At 39.0% G+C, this 15,848-nt stretch overlaps 1 protein-coding gene and 1 pseudogene across 2 annotated transcripts in view; one reads left to right on the forward strand and one right to left on the reverse strand.

Moving 5' to 3' along the window:
- Rcor1 (REST corepressor 1) overlaps nucleotides 1-15,848 on the reverse strand; it is a 132,875-nt gene that overhangs the window by 103,673 nt on the left and 13,354 nt on the right. The window lies entirely within an intron of this gene.
- On the forward strand, nucleotides 2,566-4,474 carry LOC114101559 (E3 ubiquitin-protein ligase RNF138-like; annotated as a pseudogene).

The raw sequence follows: 15,848 nt of genomic DNA on the forward strand, positions 1-15,848 counted from the left end.
AATGATCTGCATAAACACTGAAATCACAAAACTTCAGAAACTACTGGACTAAATAACAGAAAGGTAGGAACTACTTCTCTTCTAGACGAAGTAATTCGGACCCCTCCCACTAAAGGACAACCAGAAGTTGAGCAAAACATTTTATTAAGCATCTGCATGTAGGAATCAGAAAACTAACAACATAGGTTCAGAATTCAGGAGATCCTGAGGCTCACAAAAGGAGGCTCGGCTATAGAGTCACCTTTCCCCACTAGGGATGTGCCAATTCCAGAGAAGAGTACTGAAACACTAAGACACTGAATCATGCATCTGGGCAGAGAATCCAGGGTCTGCCATGAAGGGAGGGAAGAAGATAGCAGTCAGTGAACGCCATTCCACTGGTCTGTGCCCTCAAAAGCCTATATCTTCAGAACGAGGCTGAAAAAGGCAGACTCGCCCAGGAGCTTCAGAGGCTGAAGTATAGCTCAGTGGTAGAGTACTTGCCTAGCATGCACTGGCACTGGATTTAATTCCCAGCACCACAAAAATAAAACAAAAGGGGCTTCAGCTCAGCTTTGAACCATCTCAGTTCTTGAATTTGGATTTAGGTAATTTCAGAGTGCTTGTATCTAACAGATAAAATACAAATTTTCCCTAGAAAAAAAAGATATTATTCTGAACCTCAACTTATTTTTAAACAGATTTACAAATGGTAAATTTGATATACAACACACAATAAAAAATAAGGTAGGGGCTGAGGATGTGGCTGAAGCGGTAGCGCGCTAGCCTGGCATGCGTGCGACCCGGGTTCAATCCTTAGCACCACATACCAACAAAGATGCTGTGTCCGCCGAGAACTAAAATAAATAAATAAATATTTAAAAAATAACCAGGTAAAAAAGCCAGACATGGTGACAGGTACCTGAAATACCAGCTACTCAGAAGGCTGAGGTGGGCGGATCACCTAAGCCTAGGAGTTGAAGGGCAGACTAGACAACATAACTGCAAGATTAGATCTTAAAAACAAAATACAACCACCAAGGCAGGCGAGTGGTATGGGCTCAGGGGTAGAGAGCTTTCCTATCAGGCACAAGGCCCTGAGTCTGATTCCCCAACAAGCAAGAAAAAAAAGGAAAGGAAAATCACACCTAGGGACATTACAATAAAATGGCTCAAAATTTTAAAACCTGGAAAAAAGACAGATTACAATTATACTGATTGTTAACCCACTGCTAGAAAAATCATAAGGCAGAACACAATGAAATACCTCTGAAATACAGAAAGAAAGTACAGTGGTCCCCCTTTTCTGTAAGTGGTCCAATATTGCAGAGCACTGGTTCCAGAACACCCTGAAGATACCAAAACTCATGAAAGCTCAAGTCCCTTATAGAAAATGTTTGTATGCATACAAAATAAACACATCCTCCTATACCCTTTAAACCATATCAAGGTTACTTATAAGAACTAATACAATGTTACTGCTTTGTAAATAGTTTTCACCCTGTATTATTTATGGAACAACACCAAGAAAAAGGTCTGTATCAGTTCAGTAAAGAGGCAATTTTTTTTTTCCTTGCAGGTGCAGAACCCACAAAAACTGAAGGTCAACTCTAACTGCACATCACAATTCTATGTCCCTTAAAAGTGGCCTCCAAGAAGGGCTGGGGTTGTGGCTCAGTAATAGAGCACTTGCCTCCCATTCATGGGGTACTAGGTTCAATCCTCAGCACCACATAAAAATAAATAAATAAAGACATTGTGTCCATCTACAACTTAAAAAAAAAAAAAAAAAAGACCTCCAAGAACAAAGCTGAGCCATGGACAGTGGTACAGACCTACAATCCTAGTAGCAGGAGGTTACAGCAGGAGGATCTCAAGCTCAGAGCCAGTCTTAGAAGCTTAGTGAGGCCCTGAGCAACTCAGTGAGACTCTGTCTCTAAAGAAAATGTATTTTTAAAAAGGAGTGAGAATATGGCTCAGTGGATAAGTGCCCTGGGTTCAATTCCCAGTACCAAAAAAAAAAAAAGCTGAAATAAAAACTGCTTTAAACACAGGTTCATCTAGCAGACCCATGCTAAAAGAGATATCAAAGGGTGTTCTTTAGGTAAAAGAAAAATGAATCCGGACAAAAATTTAAGAGGTACACAAAAGAAATAAGAGCAATAAAAAAGGCAAATATCTTGGTAAATCCAAATGAAGCAACTGTGTAAGATTGTGGTTATTCTAAGAATTAAAATGTGTAACAGCAATGGCACACTGGGGACCGGAGGGCTCACTGCAGCTAAGCATAATAAGGAGCACTGTCCAGCCATCAGGTAAAAGCACCAAGTTAACATTAGATTGAGGAAATAAAAAATGCAAATTTCAATCCCTAGGATGACCACTAAGAGAAAGTTGTTGTTGTTTTAAAAGAACACTATGGTGGGGTGCTGGGATTGTGGCTCAGCAGTAGAGCGCTTGCCTAACACGGGCAGGATCCAGTTCGATTCTCAGCACCACAAAAAAATAAATAAATAAAGGTATTGTGTTGTCTCCATCTACACCTACCTAAATAAATAAATAAAACACTATGGGGAGGCTATGGGTATGGTTCAATGGTAAAGCACTTGCCTAGCATGTGGGAGACCCTGGGCTGGATCTCCAGCGCTGCCAAAACAAAATATAAACAAAAAGAACACAACTACCAAACCAAGGGAAAGTGAAGAATAATAATAAAGACAATCAATACAAAATAAAGCCAAAGGCGGGGGGGAGGGAGAGAGAGAGAGAGAAAAAAAAAAAAAAACAACAACAGAATGGATGAGTTAAATAGAAAACTGAATAGGTCAAATACAAACATATCGATAACTACATTAAATGGAACTAAAGGCTTGCTTTTAGGAGTTAGATAAAACCCATTCACATACCCAGATATTAGAATAAAGAAAGGTTGAAAGTAAAAAAAGAAAGGGGGGGGGGTGAGAATATCATTCAAACACTAACAAGAAGAAAACTAGCCAAGCCATATTGATCTGAGGGCAGGAAGCATTACTAGAGATAAAAAGAGGGGCAAATGCATAATGATAAAGGCCTTCACCCTCAAGAGCAATCTGTTTTAAAAGATCATAGCAAAAGGCAGTACTGCAAGGATAATGTAATAACAGCAAGCTCATGGGAGGTGTTTTTAAGCAGGAGAGAAGAAAGGTATAGAGATGGCAAGATGACACAGAAGGACACTCCACTTCTGGGTACAGTAATGCAAGGGACACAGGGGTACAAGTGCCACCGAGAGGGCTGCAGGGAAAGCAGTGTCTGGAGGCAATTCTTTTCAGATGGAACAAGAGTAAGGGGAAATTTTGGGGCACAATAGCACAAACCGGCGCCCAGCTCTGGCTGCCTAAATTTGGACTGTGACTTCCCTACAGGCTGTATGTCCCTGGGCAAATGACTCAACATTTATGAACCTTTGTTTCATCGGCTTTAAAATGAACATTTTAGCCCCGTGCAGTGGCGCACACCTGTAATCCCAGCTGCGAGGGAAGCTCAGGCAAGAGGATCAAGTTCCACATCAGCCTGAATAAATAACAGAGGGAACCCCAATGACTTAGCAAGACACTGTCTCAAAAAAAAAAAATGGGTCTGTGCAGGAAGTCTGGCCCTAGGCCACCCCTGCCACCACAGCCTTGTTCCTTTATGCCAGCCCCCCTCACAACCCCAATGGCCAAGACACCAATCTGTCTGAAGCCTGGGCCATTTTCTGTAGAAAATGTTTACTGACTGCAATGAGAGAAAGTGGAATATATTGTCCCTTGTCTAGTGGGAATGTGACTAGAAGAGAAACAGCATGTCCAGGCCTTAGATCTTGAAAATATTATGAGAAAGTTTTCTGGTAGTTGTAGATGCTATGCAAACCAGATTAAATCCTATCCCATGAGACAGCATTATAAATCTTGTAAGAAGTATCAGGATGAATATGGTGTGGTGTTTCTCCTATCATTCCAAACTTTCAGATCAAGATTCAGCAGGGGGACTGGGGTTGTGGCTCAGTGGTAGAGCGCTTGCCTTGTGCATATGAGGCACTAGGTTCGATCCTCAGCACCACATAAAATAAATAAATAAGTAAAGCAAACAAATTAACAAACAAGATTCAGTAGGGAAGAATAATAGGAGTCAAACATTCACATCTGATAACACGGAAACTTATCAAGAGAATACAAGTTCTGAGCATCCCACCTTTGAGTGTCCTTGTGTCAAGAGTCAAATTTTACCAGAAAGATTTACTTGATCACTGTAACAGTAACCACCTGTTATAGACACAAATAGAACATGTCATACATAGTTCCTGTGACATGTTCTATTTGTATCTCTTCCTTGGGGAGATCCTAGCCAGATTACTAGAAATTTTGTTAATCATCTAAATCAAAGACATGTTCAATTAGAATTTGTAAATCTTCTGCTAGATGAGGAAACCCAATATCAAAGTGCTGTTGAAGAATCTTTTCAAGTAAACATCTGAAGCTTGTAGATATCTCTGCATCTCTGTACCTGCAAGTGCCACCTTTAAGGAGAAAACTACATGAAGTGACCATTTAAAAACTAATTCAGGGGGCTGGGATTATAGCTCAGAGGGAGAGCACTCACCTCTCATGCATGAGGCACTGGGTTCGATCCTGAGCACCACATAAAAATAAAATAAAGATATTGTGTTCACCTATAACTAAAAAAAATAAATATTTTCTAAAAAAAGTAATTCAGTCTTTTTTTGGCAGGGGAATGGGGTGTGGGTACTGGGGATTAAACTCAGAGACACTGAGCCTCATCCCCAGCCCTATTTTGTATTTTATTTAGAGATAGAGTCTCATTGAGTTGCTTAGAGCCTCGCTTTTGCTGAGGCTGGCTTTGAACTTGTAATTCTCCTGCCTCAGCTTCCCGAGCCACTGGGATTACAGGTGTGCACCACAGCGCCTGGCATAACTCAGTCTACTGTTTTAAATTTTTTAACTGAAAAATAAAGGTTGGGTCACCTAAAAACTTCATTCTCTTGACAAGTTAAAAAACCAAAGTTATGACATTACTTTAGCATAAAAATATTATATTCTACTAATGTATTGGTAAAAAGGGAATCCCTGTTGTACTTTTATCTTTTTCTTGTGTTATGTATTTTTAAATTTTTCATTATTATTATGTTGCTTTTGAAATTTGGTGCAGTTTCTCCTATTTATTGTACACAGGTATCACAAGTAGCAAATTCTGAAAGATGTAATTGGTATAAACTTAACAAATCTGAGCCAGTTGTCAGAGTTGCAGAATGAAAACTTGAAGAGCTACATGGAAGAATCCAAAGGAAATGTTTAAACACAGATTATAGCTGAAGTATTCAACTATAAGAAAATTGTATTTTTATAACATTTAGTATTTCTGAAGACTAGTGAGATTTCTTTAATAATTTCAATTCTATAGAAAGTTCACTGTAGGGGCTGGGGATGTGGCTCAAGCAGTAGCGTGCTTGCCTGGCATGCGCGGGGCACTGGGTTCGATCCTCATCACCACATAAAATAAAACATGTTGTGTCCACCAAAAACTAAAAAAATAAATATTAGAAAAACAATTCTCTCTCTCTCTTAAAAAAAAAGAAAGAAAGTTCACTGTAGAGCTGGGGATATAGCTCAGTTGGTAAAGTGCTTGAGCATGCACAAGGCCCTGGGTTCCATCCCTAGCACCACCACCACCAAAAACAAAACAAAAAAAAACAAAAAAACCTGAGTTTACATACAATTAATTACCTGTTTATAGGGTGCTCATCTGATATTCTCAAAAATAATGCGTGACTATAATATAGTGAAAATAGATTTTACCAGCCATAGTTTCACTACTCTGGAGTCAAAACTAGTTTGTTATTAATATTCAGAAATGGGAACCATAAAGTATTGTGTAGAAGGGCCAAATCACAGAAAAGAAGGATAAAGTGAATTTGCTGACATTCAATACACAATGTTTATGCTTCCCTTAAAATTACAAAAAGATCAAACTCTCAGAAGCAGTTTCGTGCTAATATATACATATACTGTATAAAATGGTATACTTTGGCTTTTTTTCTTTTTTGTACCGGGGATTAAACTCAGGGGCACTCAACCACTGAGTCACATCCCCAGCCCTATTTTATATTTTATTTAGAGTGAGGGTCTCAATGAGTTGCTTAGCACCTCACTATTGCTGAGGCTAGCTTTGAAGTCGTGATCCTCCTGTCTAAGCCTCCCCAGCCACTGGGATTTATAGGCATTTGCCACCGCGACCAGGCCCAGCTATTTTGGTTTTCTTAAAACCCTTCCTGACTCTTCTACAGTGAACATTTTTTTAAATTTGGCTTAATAAAAATGTTAATTTTGAAAGTGAAGTTTTATTTAGAAAAAAAACTTTTTCAAACAGTAATGACTATGTGGTAATAACAATCACACAAAAAGCCATACATTTTAAATGCCTTGTTCTGTTACTGTAAGAGTGATGTTTACTGTATGCTTTAACATTTTCTCTACAGTTAATGAGTGTAATTTTAAGAAACGCTGTATAATTTTTTTTTTTTTAAAGATACTTTTGGGGCTGGAGTTGTGGCTCAGTGGTAGAGAGTTTGCCTTGCAAGTGTGAAGCACTGGGTTCAATCCTAGCACCACATAAAAACAAATAAAGGTGGGCTGGGGTTGTGGATAAATGGCAGAATGCTTGCCTAGCATGTGTGAAGCACTGGGTTAGATTCTCAGCACCACATATCAATAATTAAAATAAAGGTCCATTGACAACTAAAAAAAATATGTATTTTTTTAAAAAGGCACTGATTCCATATACAACTAAAATTTTTTTTTAAAAGACACTTTTGACCTAGTTATTTTTCCAGTTTAAAACAATAACTTTAGTAGTTTCTTTCAAAGTTTAACATGTCTAGCAAGTTTACTTCAACCATTCTGAAATTTGCAGACTTCTTTAAAGGAAAATTGTTGTGGAGATCATCTTGATGAAACTGTTTTGAAGTTTTGTGAATGAGTTAAATATTAATTGTCTGGTGTTTTTCATAAGGAAAATACTGACTTTGGTATTTGCTTTTATCTGGGAACTCAAGTATAGAAATAACTGTTTAAAATCTCCCTTCATTTGGTCAGTGGGTTGGAAATAGGGATAAACCTGTACATTTAATTCATGGAAATAAAGTTCTTATTTTAAATATTTGTCAGCATAAAGGAGGGAAAGTATTTTAATACTGATACCTGAATTTCACAATACCACTTAGGAAAGCTTTTTCTCAACAAATTACAGTCTATATTGTTTTTTCAAAACATCGTATTTGAGATGTACTGCTTTATTTTTCAATTAAAAGTGACTTTCTCCTATAAATAAATAAATAGGGCTGGGGATATAGCATGGTGGTAGAGCACCATTGGGTTCAATCCCCAGTACCAAAAAAGAAAAAAAAATGTGGTTTTATACACATGCTTTTTTTTTTTAATGTATTTTTTTAGTTGTCAATGGATCTTTATTTTTTAATTTATTTTTATTGATGCTGAGAATTGAACCCAGTGCCTCACACATGCTAGGCAAGCGCTCTACCCCTGAGCCACAACCCAGCCCTTTTGAACATGCTTTTTTACAGCAATAAAACTCTTAAGAGGGGTAGGAAAGATGGCAGAATGAGATGGACATCATTGCCCTAGGTACATGTATAAAGACATGAATGGTGTGACTCTACTTTGTGTACAACCAGAGAAATTAAAATTTGTGCTCCATTTGTGTACTATAAATCAAAATGCATTCTGCTGCCATGTCTAAAAAATTAGAACAGATAAATTAATTAATTAATTTTAAAAAAAAACTCTAAGAACTGATTATTATCCAGAAACTTGACAAACCAGATAAAACAGCTATTCAAGTCTACACCCTGCTTTAACAGTGTAAGGAGCCTACAGCCCCAACCCTCAACCTCAGTTCCACTAATGATGCTGCACAGAATTGTCATGCCATAAAAACTGACCTTTTGCCAACAGGCAGGGGACCAGACAACTCAGAGTTCATCAGCTGAGACATCAATTCCCAATTCAGCTCAGGAATGTCACTATATGGCACATGAAAAGCATTTAATATATAACTGAAACTTCCCAGGACACAGTAAATATTCCATAAGTACCTCAAAAGGAACTCATGTTCTCATTTGAACACTCTCCAGCAAGACAGAGGTACCATACATTACAAGCGTAGTTCCTAAATCATACTCTTAAGTACACTAATTACAATTATTTTTTTTATTTTTTATTTTTTTTTAGTTGTTGATGGACCTTTATTTTTTATTTATTTATATGTGGTGCTGAGAATCTAACCCAGGGCCTCACACATGCTATGCAAGCACTCTACCACTGAGCCACAACCCCAGCCCCATAATAATTCTTAAATTATTTACTTTTTCAGCAAGTGATTAATTCAAAATAACTATCATTTGGAGATCTCTGGGCTATGGTCATCAGATTTTAAGAAGCAATGAAATCAGAACAAAAACATCATCACAAATACTGAAATAAATAGTAGCTATACAAAAACATAAAACTTGGTATTCTGGTTTGTAAAAGCCAGGTTGAGAAACTCGAATCCAAAAATCTGAAATCCTAAACACTTTGGGTGCTTTCAAATTTCAACTTTTTGACCAACGGTACTGTCCCTCAAAAGAGTTCAAAATTTCTGAGCATTTTGGTTTTGGGAGCTCAGGGATGCTCAACCTGTAAAGTCTACACAAATATTCCAAAATCTGAAAAGCTCCAAAACCGATACACTTCTGATCCCAGACATTCCAGATAAGGGATATGCAACCTGTGTTCTATTCATAAAATGTTTCTGTATGCATAAAATCCAAAGTTAAAAGTTAAAAAGCCTTGGGGACTACGGATGTAGCTCAGCTGTTTAAAAAAAAAAGCTGTTTTCAAAAGAAACAGACCAGGGCTGATTGTGGCTCAGTGGTAAAGCGCTCGCCTCGCACGTGCGAGACCCTGAGTTCGATCCTCAGCACCACATAAAAATAAATAAGTGAAATAAAGGTGTTGTGTCCAACTACAACTAAAAAATAAAATACTTTTTTAAAGTATTTTTTTAAAAAAAGAAGAAACTGAACAGGGATTAAAAAAAAACATCATGTAAGCACTTGCCAGGTGAGGTTGCACATGCCTATATTTAAAGCAACTTGGGAGACTGAGGCAATATTGAGGCAACATAGTGAGCCCCTACCTCAATATTTTAAAAAGAAGCAGGGATGTGACTCAGTGGTAGAGTGCTTGCCTAGCATGCACAAGGCCTTAGTTTTAATCCTCAGCACCAAGGGCAGGGGTCATATATGCATACGCGTACACATATATGCATTTTAAATAACTGTTAATGCTTTCCAACAAAAAGAGAATATAACAAATCCCTGTATTTCCTTTTTTAAGATATCTAGACTTCTGCTCTCAGCCAAGGTGGAATAACATCAGCCAGACTTCCCCTGTATGATATGGAACACTCCTGGTCTTCCTGTGTTCAAAAACCCTGGGAACCTCCTGAGTGATGGCAATGTCTTCTGGTGACTACAGTCACCTCAGAATGGGAACAGGAACCAGAGAAGTCCAAGTGAATGCAGAGTTAGAGCACTCAGCCACACTTACCAACCTCCAGGAAAGAGGTGGAGAGACAGCTAAACTACATAAAAACTCTAGAAACTTGCTTGGCACAGTAGTGCACACCTAAAATCCCAGTTGCTCAGGAAGCTGAGGCAGAAGAATAACAAGTTCGAAGTCAGCCTCAGCAACCAAGCAAGGCCCTAATCAACTTAGCAAGACCCTTGTTATTTTTTCAAAATAAAAAGGCTCAGTGGTTAAGCACCCTGGGGTTCATTCCTTGGAACTAAAAATAAAAAATAAAATAAAAAAAAATCTTAAATCTATAGCTCACTGTTAGAACAAATGGTTGGCATGGGCAGCTCCCTGGTTTCAACCCCTAACACCAAACTTTTTTTTTTTTTTTTTCATTAAATTGCTGTTTGTCCTTTGACATAATAAACCAGCAACCATGAATTACCCTGAGTTCTGTGAGCTGTTTTAGTAAATTATTCCAACCCGAAGAGGGAGACATAGGAACCCCAGTTCATAGCCAGTCAGTCAGAAAACAAGTGACATAGACTTGCAACTAGTGTCTGAACCAGGGGCAGTCTTGGGCACTCAGCCTTCAACCTGTGGGATTTGACACTACAGTATCAGAACTGATGCCCAACTGATGTCCACAGGGAAATTGGGATGAGGGAAAAAAAACACAAACACCTGGTCACTGCAGTGTTCTATGCAGAATGTGAAAACAGAGTAGAGGAGGAAAACAGGTCTGTCTTCTCCTCTTTCACCTTATCACCAACAATTAAGACTGGACATACATGAAGCAAGTTTTCAAGACACTGGACATGAGGTAACAAGCACAGTGGTCCCTCCCAGGATCCCCCCCCCCAAGGGAAACGTGAGGTGAATACTACAAGTGCTCCAGTTTAGTGCCTGGAGGGTCCCAAGTGGCAGTGTGGGGAGAGATAACCTTCAGGGCTTCAGTGTTAAGGTTTGGAGATGAGGTATCCCTCAAAAGCTCCTGTTAATGCAGAAATATTCAGAGGTAAAATGAGTCTCTGAGAGCTGCAACATAAACCAGTCCATCCTAGTCTGAATGGACTGACTGGAAGGTAACTGTAGGCAGGTGGGCTGTCACTGGGGGCGAGCCCTGGAAGGTTTCATCTCCCTGTGGCCCTTTCCTCCCCCCCTCCCACTCCTTGCTTCCTGGCCTCTGTGAGTGGTGCAAAGCTCATCCATAACATCCTTTTACCATGATGTGTGACCTCACTTTGGGCCCACAGCAACTGAGATCCCTGAAACTGAAAGTTCCAAATAAACTTTCCTCTTCTAAGTTGGTCTTGTTGGGTGTTTTGGTCATAGCAACGAAAAAGCTGTAATAGTCAGTCATCTCCCAGAGTTGGTGGGAAAAAGGCCCAAGTTCAAAGAGGCTAAGAGGCTAGAGCACATAGGGCAAAGTATCAGGAAAGAGAATCCCAGGCAGCTGCAAAGGGCCTGGGACACCCAGCAGAGTACAATCATCACACTACTTGAGGTTTTTAAATAAAGAACCCCTAAACGGAACAGTCTGTGATGCTCATACAAAGACAGAAGTGTGTCTTCTCCTGACAGCCAGAGCAGAGAGCCTCAGAACTCACAGACCATAAGGTGAAGTACTCAGTAGCAGAAACATCAGCCCTAGAAGAAATGCTATTTTCATCCTAACAAAACTAAAAGGAAGATTTGAAATAACCAAAGTACTTCTAATAATCTTAGTCTTGTCTCCTAACAAAATTCAAGAATATTTATAAAAATTTAAAAATACCCAACACCCACCCAAGTTAATGTATAAGGTCTGGCATCCAAATAAAACTTAACGACAAGCAAAGAAAAGAGGAAGACACAACCCAAAATGAAGAGAAAATCAACCAAAACTGAACCAGAAATGATACCAATTATAAAATTAGTAGACAAGGGCATTCAGGCTGTATCTGGCTGGGTGTGGTAGTGCTTGCCAGTAATCCCAGTGACTCAGAAGGCCGAAGCAGGAAGATCACAAGTCAGGAGACCAGCCTGCACAATTCAGCAAGACCCGACTCAAAATAAAAAATAAAAAGGGCTGGAGATATGACTTAGTGGTAAAACAACCCTGGGTTCAATCACTAGTACCAAAAATGAGGTTGGGAGGACTGTACCCAATGTCTTAAAAAATTAAGAAGACTGTATGTGTTAAACAGATCCAAATCAAATTCTAGATGTGAAACCTACAATGTCTAAGATGGAAAAAACAATGGGTGAAATTAAAGGCACACTCAACATTGCATTATCCTAGAAAATTTGCAGTTACTCAAAATGAAGGAGAATCCAGTGTGGTGGTCAACCTATAATCCCAGCCATAAGGGAGGCTGAGGCAGGAGGATCACTTAAGCACAGGAACTAAAGGTCAGCCTAGGCAGAGTGAGACCCTTTCTTAAAAAAAAAAAAAAGAAGAAGAAGAAATAGCCAGGCGCAGTGACACACGCCTATAATCCCAACAGGGAGGCTGAGGCAGTAGGATCTCTAGTTCAAACACAGCCTCAGCAAAAGCAAGGCACTAAACAACTCAGTGAGACCCTACCTCTAAATTAAAAACAAAATAGGGCTGGGGATGTGGCTTAATGGTCAAGTGTCTCAGAATTCAATCGCCAGTACCAAAAAAAAAAAAAAAAAGAAGAAACAATACTGAAGAGCTCTTCAGAAAGCAATGAGTCAAGTTAGCCAATCCCAAAAAACCAAATGCCGAATGTTTTCTTTGATATAAGGAGGCTGATTCATAGTGAGATAAGGACAGAGAGCATGGGAGGAATAGATGAACTCTAGGTAGGACAGAGGGGTTGGAGGAGAAGGGAGGGGGCATGGGGTAATTAACAATGGTGGAATGTAATGATCATTTTTATCATTACAGGTACAGGTATGAAGACACAAATTGGTGTGAATATACAATGTATACAACCAGAGATATGAAAAATTGTGCTCTATATATGTAATAAGAATTATAATGCATTCTGCTGTCATATATAAATAAATAAATAAAAAGAAAGAAAGCAATGAGATGTAATTCAGCCTATTGATGCATATAATTATACGCTTTAAAATATGTACAATTTGGGGCCAGGGTTGTGACCCAGTGGTAGAGCTCTTGCATAGCATGTGTGTGGCACTGAGTCTGATCCCCGGCATCACATAAAAACAAACAAAATAAAGGTATTGTGTCCATCTACAACTAAAAAAAAAATACACACACACACCTGTAATCCCAGCAATTTGGAAAGCTAAGGCCAGAAGGATTGTAAATTTGAGGCCAGCCTAGCAACTTACTGACACTGTCTCAAAATAAAATTTAAAAAGGGTTAGTAATGTAGCTAGTAGTGGAGCACCCCTGAGTTCAGTTCCTGGCACCTCAAAAACAAACAACAAGGGAATAAAAAGAGTAGGAGGAGAAAGAGAAAGGAGAGGAAAGTGGGAGAGGAGGAAAAGAAGGGAGAGAGAAAGAGGCAGGTGATGTAGCTCAGTAGCCTATAAGGTACTAGATTCAATCCCCAGTATCACCAAAAAAGGGGGGGAAGGGGATTAAATGTGTGCAATTTATTTTATGTCAATTGTACCTCAGTAAGGAGGCTGTTTTCACAAATCAAACCCATCTAAAATAAGGCTGAGCCTTTCTGACTTTTTTTTTTAGGCCATGTGTTTATCTTCAATAAACTACCTATTCTACTTGCTTTCTTCAAGAAATCTTATTTTGAACAGCTTAATAGCAATATTTTGAACAAACACCCCACTAGAGGAATTCAGTACACAGCCGTCATATTTATCAGCTGTACTAATCTCAAATTTCATCATGTACCTTGACTGAACAGGCAAGGCTTCTGAACTGGCTATAAAAAGTACTAAAAACAAATCTTTCAATTCTTCAGAACCTCTAAATCAGTGCTATCCAATCAAACTTTCTGGAACAATGGAGATGTTCTTTTCTGAGCTAATATGATAGCCAGTAGCATTTGAAATGTGCCTAGTATAACAGAAGGAATAGATTTTTTTTTTCTTTTTGTAGTACTGGGGATTGAGCTACACCTCCAGCCCTTTTTATTTTTTTATTTGGGGACTAGGCCTCATTAAGTCGTTGAGGCTGGCTTCAAACTTACAATTCTCCTGCATCAGTCTCCTGAATCACTGGGATTATAAGTGTATACAGCCATGTCCAGCTAAATTTAATAGTCACATGTAGCTAAGTAACTCTTAATAATTAAAAAGAAAACCTGGATTGGACATCTTTATTTTATTTTATTTTATCTTATTTTAGGTACAGGGGATTAAATTCAGGGGCATTCAACCACTTAGCCACATCCCCAGCCCTATTTTGTATTTTATTTAGAGACAGGGTCTCAGTGAGTTGCTTAGTATCTCACTTTTGCTGAGGCTGGCTTTGAACCCATGATCCTCCTGCCTCAGCTTCTCAAGCCACTGGGAGTACAGGGGTGAGCCACCGTGCCCAGTAGAACATCTTTAAATTAGAATGTTTAGAACAATTTTATAATACTTAACGCTTATGTCACATAAGATTAATTTTTAATTATTAAGCACCATAAAATCATAAGTACTGAATAACTCCTGCTTTTACAGCAATGGCTGAAAAGACTATTCCATCTAAAACTTCTCCCTGGTTCCTTCAATTCCTACCCTCCACCACAGGTGACACCACATCTGTCTCACAGGCCCCTCTGCTCTATCACCAGTGGATTTTCATACTTCATTGTGATTTATCTCCTAAATTAGGTCAGACTCCTTGAGGGATTTTAAACATCTAAGTCCCTCGAACATTGCTCTCTACACACCAAAAGGCTATAATGAATCTCTCTACCCAATAAACTAACTCAGAAGAGATGGAGCCTTGGAAATGTACCTTAGTGCTGGGGTTATAGCTCAATGGTAGAGTGCATGCTTAGAAAATAAAACAAACCTTATCAATAACTATTTAAAAAATAAAAATAAAAAATAAAAAGTGAGTCTGGGAAAGAGGTGCATACATGTAATTCTAGCAACTCAGGAGGTGAGACAGGGATCACAAATTCAAGGCCAACCTCTTGAGCATTTTAACATGATTCTATCTCAAAAAAATAAAATAAAATAAAATAAAAAGGGCTAGAGGTATAGCTCAGAAGTACAGCAGCTCTGGGTTCAATCCCCAGTACTAGAAAAAATAAAACAAAAGAGTGTTGGCAAGGATATAGAAAAATCAAGAGCCCTTACCCTGGTTCAGTGGTACATACCTGTAATCCCAGCAACTTAGAGGCTGAGGCAGGTGAATTGGAAGTTTGAGGCATGCCTGGGAAACTTAGTGAGATCCTGTCTCAAAATAAAAAAGGGCTGGGAAGCTCACTGTAGAGTGCTTGCCCAGCATGCTCAAGGCCCCAAATTCAATCCTTAGTAAACTACAAAATATTAAGAATTTAAAAACTTTACAAATTGGGCTTGGGTTGTGGCTAAGGTAGAGCACTTGCCTAGCAGGTGCAAGGTCCTGGGTTTGATCCTCGGCACCACATAAAAATAGAATAAATAAAATGAAGGTGTTGTGTCCAACTACAACTAAAAAAATAAAGTATTTTTTTAAATAGAAAAAAAAATTTACAAATTAATTTTATGCATGGCTGGGAATGTAGCTCAGTAGTAGACCACCTGCCTAGCATACATGAGGCCCTGCCCTGGGTTCAATTCCCATCACTGCCCCCCCCCCAAAAAAAATTATGCTAAGTAAATGAAGCGAAAGACAGGTGCCAGGCATCGTGGCACACGCCTGTAATCCCTGCAATTTGGGAGGTAGAGACAAGAGGATCACAAATTCAAAGCCAGCCTCAGCAATTTAGCAAGGCCCTCAGCAACATGTCAATACCCTGTCTCAAAATAAAAAACATAAGGAATGGGAATATGGCTCAGGCATTAAGCGCCCCTGGGTTCAATTCCCAGTACCAAAAAGGAAAAAAAAAAAAAAAGCATAGCCAGGCAAGGTGGCACAATTCCATAATCCCAGACAGGAAAGGTGGCTCACACCTGTGATCCCAGCAGCTCAGGAGGTTGACAGGAGGATAGCAAGTTCAAAGACAGCCTCAGCAAAAGCGAGGCACTGAGCAACTCAGTGAAATTCTGTCTCTAAATAAAATACAAAATAGGGCTGGGGATGTGGTTCAGTGGGTGAGTGCCCTTAAATTCAATCCCTGATATCCCGCCCCCCCCCAAAAAAAAAAAAAAAATCCATGTGCAGCTGGGCAC

Source organism: Marmota flaviventris, chromosome 2 (genome assembly GCF_047511675.1).
Source record: "Marmota flaviventris isolate mMarFla1 chromosome 2, mMarFla1.hap1, whole genome shotgun sequence".
In the NCBI taxonomy this organism is placed as follows: domain Eukaryota; kingdom Metazoa; phylum Chordata; class Mammalia; order Rodentia; family Sciuridae; genus Marmota; species Marmota flaviventris.